Consider the following 7,092-nt stretch of genomic DNA (forward strand, 5'->3'; position numbering starts at 1 on the left):
CTTTCCGGGAACAACCATAATTACTCACATTATTTCTATCATGCTGGTCCATATCACTAAACTCATCAAGAGCTTTTTTTTTTTTTTTTTTTTTTTTTTTTTTTTTTCCTTTTGGAAAAACAGGGGGGAAAAAAGCTCAACACAACCCAGCATCAAATAATTAGGAAAATATTAGAGTAAAAATCAAAAGATTACACTTGTTTTAAAAAAATAGGGTAAAAATTAAAAAGACATTCTTTTTTATTGTTAGAATAGTAAACACAACACTAAGAATATTTCATCCCGCATTTATTATTAGAATCGTCAAAAAAAAAAAATACTCCAAAAAATGTTTCACAGTAAGTACATTTATATTTCTATTTTTTTTATTTTTTTATATTATTATATTTGTTATAAGCTAATAACTGTTATAACATTGACACTTCAACTTATATTATATAACAGTTACAATTGATAATTATCCATATTAGGTAATATTATATTATACCAATATTTTAATTCTTATCAATACTAATTAATAATATTATATTATAATGACTATAATTCATAATTCTTATAACATGAACACTTCTCTCGTTAATACATATCAATATTATAATATAAATCATAATTATACAATAGATAATTTATTTATAATAATATTAATCAACATTTAATTATAAATGTCTTCGATTATATATAATTACTACAATTGTAATGACAATTGGATAGAAGCAAAATGAAGTCCATTTTTTTTTTTTAAATTTCCAATATAAAGAGTATCCTCCCGACTTTTCTCCAAAATATTAAATCAAAATATATTGAAAGAATATTATATTATGGCAAGACCTTTGTTCATTGTAAGGAAAGATCTCTTACAGTAATAAATCCTCTTTAAAAGGGTTAAAAAAAACAGGAGATATGTGATGTAATATATAAAGGCTAGTGAACCTTTAGACTCTTAAAAGACGTCATATATCACTCTCTTTGTTAAAGTAAAAATAAAAATAAAAATAAAAATAAAGAAAGAAGGATAGACTTCTCAAGGCACCGCAGTTAATGATGCTGCGGTGTGAGCACCTCCAATGAATAATATTGAAAGCGCTTTCAAATATATTGAAGTCATCTTCAAATATAGTTGAGCTGTTAAATGATTATTATTATATGGATAAAAATTTATCTAATTAAAGGAATTTTGAATCATCTTGGAGGCGCCTCTGAGTTATAGATAGTTTTTTTTTAAAGACTATAAAAAGACACGTAGAATTAAGAATTCAACAACAATTGAACTACAAGTCTTATAATCACTTTTTAGTCTTTCTTGTGAGCTGTTAATGTCTGTAAGAAGCTACTCCATCTTCAACAAAGGTATTTCCTAGTGGAGCACTTTCAAAGTCTTGGATTAACAACCACCTAAGTTGTAACGAGGTAAATCCTCGCCTCTTCCTTATTTTAGTTGTTCAGTTTATTTTTTATTTAATTGCGCTTACTAATCAAAATCCAAAAAATGAGAAAGAGATTGTTTTATTTCTGCAGACAATTCACCCCCCCCCCCCTCTTGCTAACTTTTGCTGCACCAACAGTCTAGGACTTAGCGCGAGAGATACTCGAACATTGACTGTGCGAAGACTTTTAATTGGAAAAAATGGACACGAATTGGATCGAAAAATTCTCTCTACACACACTAAAATGAGCAAAAAATGTCGGTGACAAAAACTAGGGAAGGGGTCCCTAGTGAAGACCCTTCGACACTCAAGCCAATGCGGTGCCCGAGCGGGAAGAAGAAGAGTAGATGAGTAGTAGGGCATGCACGTAGTAAAAAATGTATTCAACGTGTACCTTACTATCGGAGAGGACCCCCTTTATATATCACCTCTATAATCTTCGTAATTATGAAATGACAGAGAATGTCGAGTGTCAGAAATTGTCGAATAAAAAAATATGCGTAGACTGGGAGGTGTACAATCACCGTCCGAGGAATCTTTTGTTACCAATATCGACCATTTTTGTAACTAACGTCATTAATGAGATAGTTGAAGAAATATGTTGTCATAATGATGGAAAGTGTAGAGTAGTTACCTTTATAGAAGGTTTCATTTAATGCTCATATAATAACGAAAAAATATTCTCTGACAAACGGTTGTTATTCTCTGATAGGTTGTTGTGATTCTTTGACAATGTTGTCCCTTGAGTATATCCTTGCCAGACATTTAGCCGACCGGGTGCATATCATAGCGGTAGATTGATAAATGAAACACTGAGTTATGTAAGGATGTTCAACCCTTAAGGCTGCCCTGATATATGTTATATGATGTTAGAGATCTGATTATGAAGTGACAGAGAACCAAGTCCCCTAGGTCTTGGCGGTTCTATGATCGATCAACTATTTGCATGGATACTTGTTCCTGAAGAATGGAGAATTGAGCCTCGAGAGGCCTGATTGATGTTTTCAACCGATCGTCCTTGTATTGGGAGACTCATCCCTGGTCATTGAAGTAATATCCTAAGCTTTAGGAATCTGATCGAGTTTCTTCTGAGATTTGCATATGTTTACTTTGCAGAGACAAGAATACTAAGCCCTATAACTCTGATCAACTTTATACCCAACCGCTTATATATAGGATGATGGGGAAATGAACAATGAAAATCATATGTTTGACTGACTGTATATTAAGCTATATTTTGAGAGTGAAAAACTGATCCATGAGACCTGGTTGAATATATTCTCGGTCGGTCATGTGACAGGATGGTCCTCTTTTAAACCCAAGCAGTCTAGGAACAATCAGTTATATGCTAATTATCCTGGAACAAGAGCGATACACTAGGCCCCTCAAGTTCGGTCGACTATAAGGTCGGTCATCCTTATATTGGGAGCCTTAGCATTAGATGAGGAGCCAAGCCCTGTTGAGAGTTACCTTTTGACTGTCATCTCCCTTGACTTGGATCGCTATCTCACCTTGACTTTAAATGCCCTATCATCTTGACTTCGACCTCCGTATCACTCCAAGGTCCGTGCTTAACACCCCGTATCACTAGCCTCACCTTTAAATCTAGTCTAAGGAGGTTAATAGTGTATGAATATAAATACACTAGAGGGGGGAATAACGTTAATAGAAAATCGTGATTTAAAATAAGTCACGCAGTAGAAAAGAGAGAGAACAAAAGCACATGCTAGCATAAGTAGTTTTACTTGGTTCAGAATCTTTGTCAACTCTTACTCAAAGGCCTACATGTGAGAGTGCTGCTGATGGGCAATCACTATTAATTCAAAATGGATTTACAAAGTTAAGTACAATAGCTAAAATGTAAACATTATTGATAAACAGGTAGGAAATATGAAGAAGTCTTCATTCTTCAAATTTCGGAGCAGCCTTTCGATGTTGTTGAAGCCTTTTCGGAGCAGCATGTGAGTATGAAAGTCATAGTAAATGTTATTCTCAAACTGCTGGTCGAAGACGATTTTCATAGGCCCATCCGGGCGCCTGGATCCCCTCCCAAGCACTTGGACTGTGTTGACGTGACGAGCTCTAGTAAAAAATTCATCCACGAAGTTTATCCACCTCCGAGTGCCCAGACCCCCTCCGGGCGTCTGGACCATTGAAGTGGGCTCGGATAGTCAATGCGCTCTAACTCAACTTCTGGATAAATTTTCTGGTCCGGGTGCCTGGACTAGCTCCGGGATCCCAGACCACCCGAGTGCCTAGCCAAGCACCCTGCCCGACAAAGCTAGTTCAGGCGCCCGGACCAACTCCGGGCTCCCGAAGTCCGGACACCCAGACACTCTTTTTTTTAGCCCTTTCTTTCTTGTAAAAAAGAGTTAGTCCAGACAACCAAAATATGTTTATCTTGCAGAATAAATTTAGCACAATACAATAAGATAGTAGCATTAATTAGATCCTGTCTCTCTTACACCAGGATCTAGTCAAAGTCTCATCTTAGGGTTCCTAAATAGACCTAAGTTGGACCAACATCTACTATTCCCTCTACTAGGAACATCATCTCACTGGATCTCTGCTTTAGTTACTTACCTTTTACTTATTGCAGTCACTTGACTTGCCTTTAACCCACCAAGTCTTCCTGTTAGTTGTCAGGTTCGCAAACCCAACTAGACTTTGGCCGATTGTCAAGTCTCACGAACCCAATCGAACTTCCTGCCAGATATCGAATCTAGAGGATCTATCTAGACTTCGCACCAACTATCGGATCCTGCAGACCTAGTTGGATTTCAGCCTGGTGTCAAGTCCTCTAGATTCATCAACTCCTGCACACTTGGTAAAGTAATTAGATCACAAACACTCTAACTTTAATCCACTTATCATTCATCAAAACCTGAATTAGATCATTAGTGTAAATTGTACCAACAATCTCTCTCTTTTTGATGCAATGATAACTTGGGTTAAAGTTAGAAAAAAAATATTAAAAGATGATATGCAAAATGCAAACAAATGATCTAAGTTAATTTTAAATTTGATTTACTTGATCAAATTTTTTTGTTCTTTTTCTACATTAACCCTTACCTATTTGACATTCATAAAAAAAAACTAAGGTAAAATAAAGATAGACATAATATGAGATAAGTAATGCCAAACATTAATGCAGAAATGCTTGGTGGCTCCAGTATCGATTCACCATTATTGCGGGTTTGTACCGATCAGGTTTAACTCAGAGACCACAGTGCAGAGGTCATCCATTTCTGGTCCCTCGTTCAGGTTGGCCTCTTGCTTCTTCTTCGGATTTCTGCACTCTGAAGATTTGTGACCCACTTTGTCACAGTTGAAGCACTTCCCAGAGAACTTCTTCTTGCTGATGCCTCCTTTGGGTCCCATCTTGGAAGACTTAGGGTTCTTCCGTTTCGAGTTTTGATTCTGCTCGACCACGTTGGCTTTCACAGTAGCCTGAGAGAACAATTTTCTCTCTGAACTCTTGTTGTCTTCTTCGATGTGAAGTCGAACAATGAGTTCCTCCACATTCATCTCCTTCTGCTTGTGTTTCAGGTAGTTCTTGAAGTCCTTCCGGCCGGGAGACAATTTCTCAATGATAGCAGCCACTTGGAAGGTTTCACTCAAAATCATCATTTCTGAGTGGATCTCATGCAAGATCACCTAAAGTTCCTGGACTTGGCTGATCACCGTCTTGGAGTCAATCATCTTGTAGTCCAGGAATCGGCCCATAAAGAACTTCTTGGCCCCTACATCCTCCTGTTGGTGCAACCTTAGGTCAAGGTTGACTTGGTTGACCTGACTCGAGTTGACCTGACTCGAGTTGTGTTTTGATGTTTGACGATGTTTGACGAGAAGAGAGTTGTATTCTTGATGTTTGACAAGAATAGGTGTTTGGGAGATTGTAGGTGCAACCTTAGGTCAAGGTTGACCTGGTTGACCTGATTCGGGAAAAGTCCAAGCAGGTAGCTTGGCACGCGGAAAGTCCAAGTATGGAGACTTGGCACGGGGAAAGTCCAAACAAGGAGTTTGGCACGGGGAAAAGTCCTGGTGAGTGAAGCCAGGCAGTCGGAGAAGTCCTGGTGAGTGAAGCCAGGCAGTCGGGAAATCCTGGTGTGTGAAGCCAGGTGAAAATCCTAGTGAGTGAAGCTAGGTGAAGGTGAAAGCCCTGGTGAGTGAAGCCAGGCATTCGAGAAAGTCCTGGTGAGTGAAGCCAGGCAAGGGAAAGTCCTGGTGAGTGAAGCCAGGCAGATTGGAAATCCTGGTGAGTGAAGCCAGGTGAAAATCCTAGTGAGTGAAGCTAGGTGAAAGTCCTGGTGAGTTAAGCCGGGCAAGGGAAAATCTAGATGGATCAAGGGAGATCGGACATCTGGTGTTGAGAAGGTCAAGTAGGTCAAGGGAGTGACCGGATACGTGACACGAAAAGGAAGTCCAAGTGAGTCAAAGGGATTGACCGGACACTTGGTGAAGAGTCTTAGCAGGTCAAGGGAGTGACCGGATGCTAAGCATGATGTACCAACTGGTCAAGGTTGACTGGAGGTTGGTGTGGGAGACTTGGGACTTGGTTTGGGCAAAAACCAAGCTCTGGATCGATCAGTGGATCGATCCAGCGATACGCTGGGTATCTGATCGGTCTGGTGACCGATCAGATAACGATCAGTGGCTTACTGAGGCTCTTCTGATCGGTCTGGAGACCGATCAGAGACGAGCCAACTCTCAGAGAGTTGGCTGATCGGTCTGGGGACCGATCAGCCTAGAGCCTGATCGGTCCACAGACCGATCAGAGCACGATCAATGGCTCTGTGAAGATATGGCTGATCGGTCTGGGGACCGATCAGACTAGAGCCTGATCGGTCCCATGACCGATCAGAGAGGCTCTGGACCGATCAGGGTGGAGCCTGATCGGTCCAGGTCCTAGCCGTTGCGACACAACGGCTAGTTTCTGTGTCTTCTTCTTCGCAGGTTATAAAAGGAGATCGAGCCTCTGCTTCTTCTACTTCTACTTCCTGATTACGGCGATTAGAGCTTTGCTGAGCTCTCATTGTGCTGAAGCTCTGCGTGAGTTTCCTGCTGGTTTTCTAGCTGAGTTTGGATCCTAGAAGCTGCTGTTTCATCTGGGTTCCAATCGACAACAAGAGGCAAGCAAGTGTTTTTACATTCCTGTTGTTCTTGTGTTCTTGTTCTTCTTGTACTCCTTATTGCTGTTGCAAAGATTGTGGTGAGGTTTCTCCACCCCGAAGGAGTTTATATTAGCCGGTTCTCCGGGGACTCATCCACCGACGGATTGATAGGGCTCGTCCACCTTACGGACACGCCGAGGAGTAGGAGTATCATCTCCGAACCTCGTACATCGCTGTGTTAAGGTTTGATATTCTTCCTTTCGTTTCTAGTTTAGTTTTCCGCTGCGCTAACGAATTGTAGGAAGAAACGAGCGATTTGGGGCGGCTATTCACACCCCCCCTCTCTAGCCGAGTACGTAGGATCCTAACAAGTGGTATCAGAGCGAGGTCGCTCTTCATCGGATCAACACCCGTGGGAGCAAAGCTAGAGATGGATCAACTCGGAGAAGACATCACCATTCCACCCTTCTACGATCGCGACGACTTCGCGTATTGGAAGGTAAGGATGAAGTATTTCCTTATGACTAACATTGAAAATTGGACTTGTGTACAAT

Source organism: Zingiber officinale, chromosome 8B (assembly GCF_018446385.1).
Source record: "Zingiber officinale cultivar Zhangliang chromosome 8B, Zo_v1.1, whole genome shotgun sequence".
In the NCBI taxonomy this organism is placed as follows: domain Eukaryota; kingdom Viridiplantae; phylum Streptophyta; class Magnoliopsida; order Zingiberales; family Zingiberaceae; genus Zingiber; species Zingiber officinale.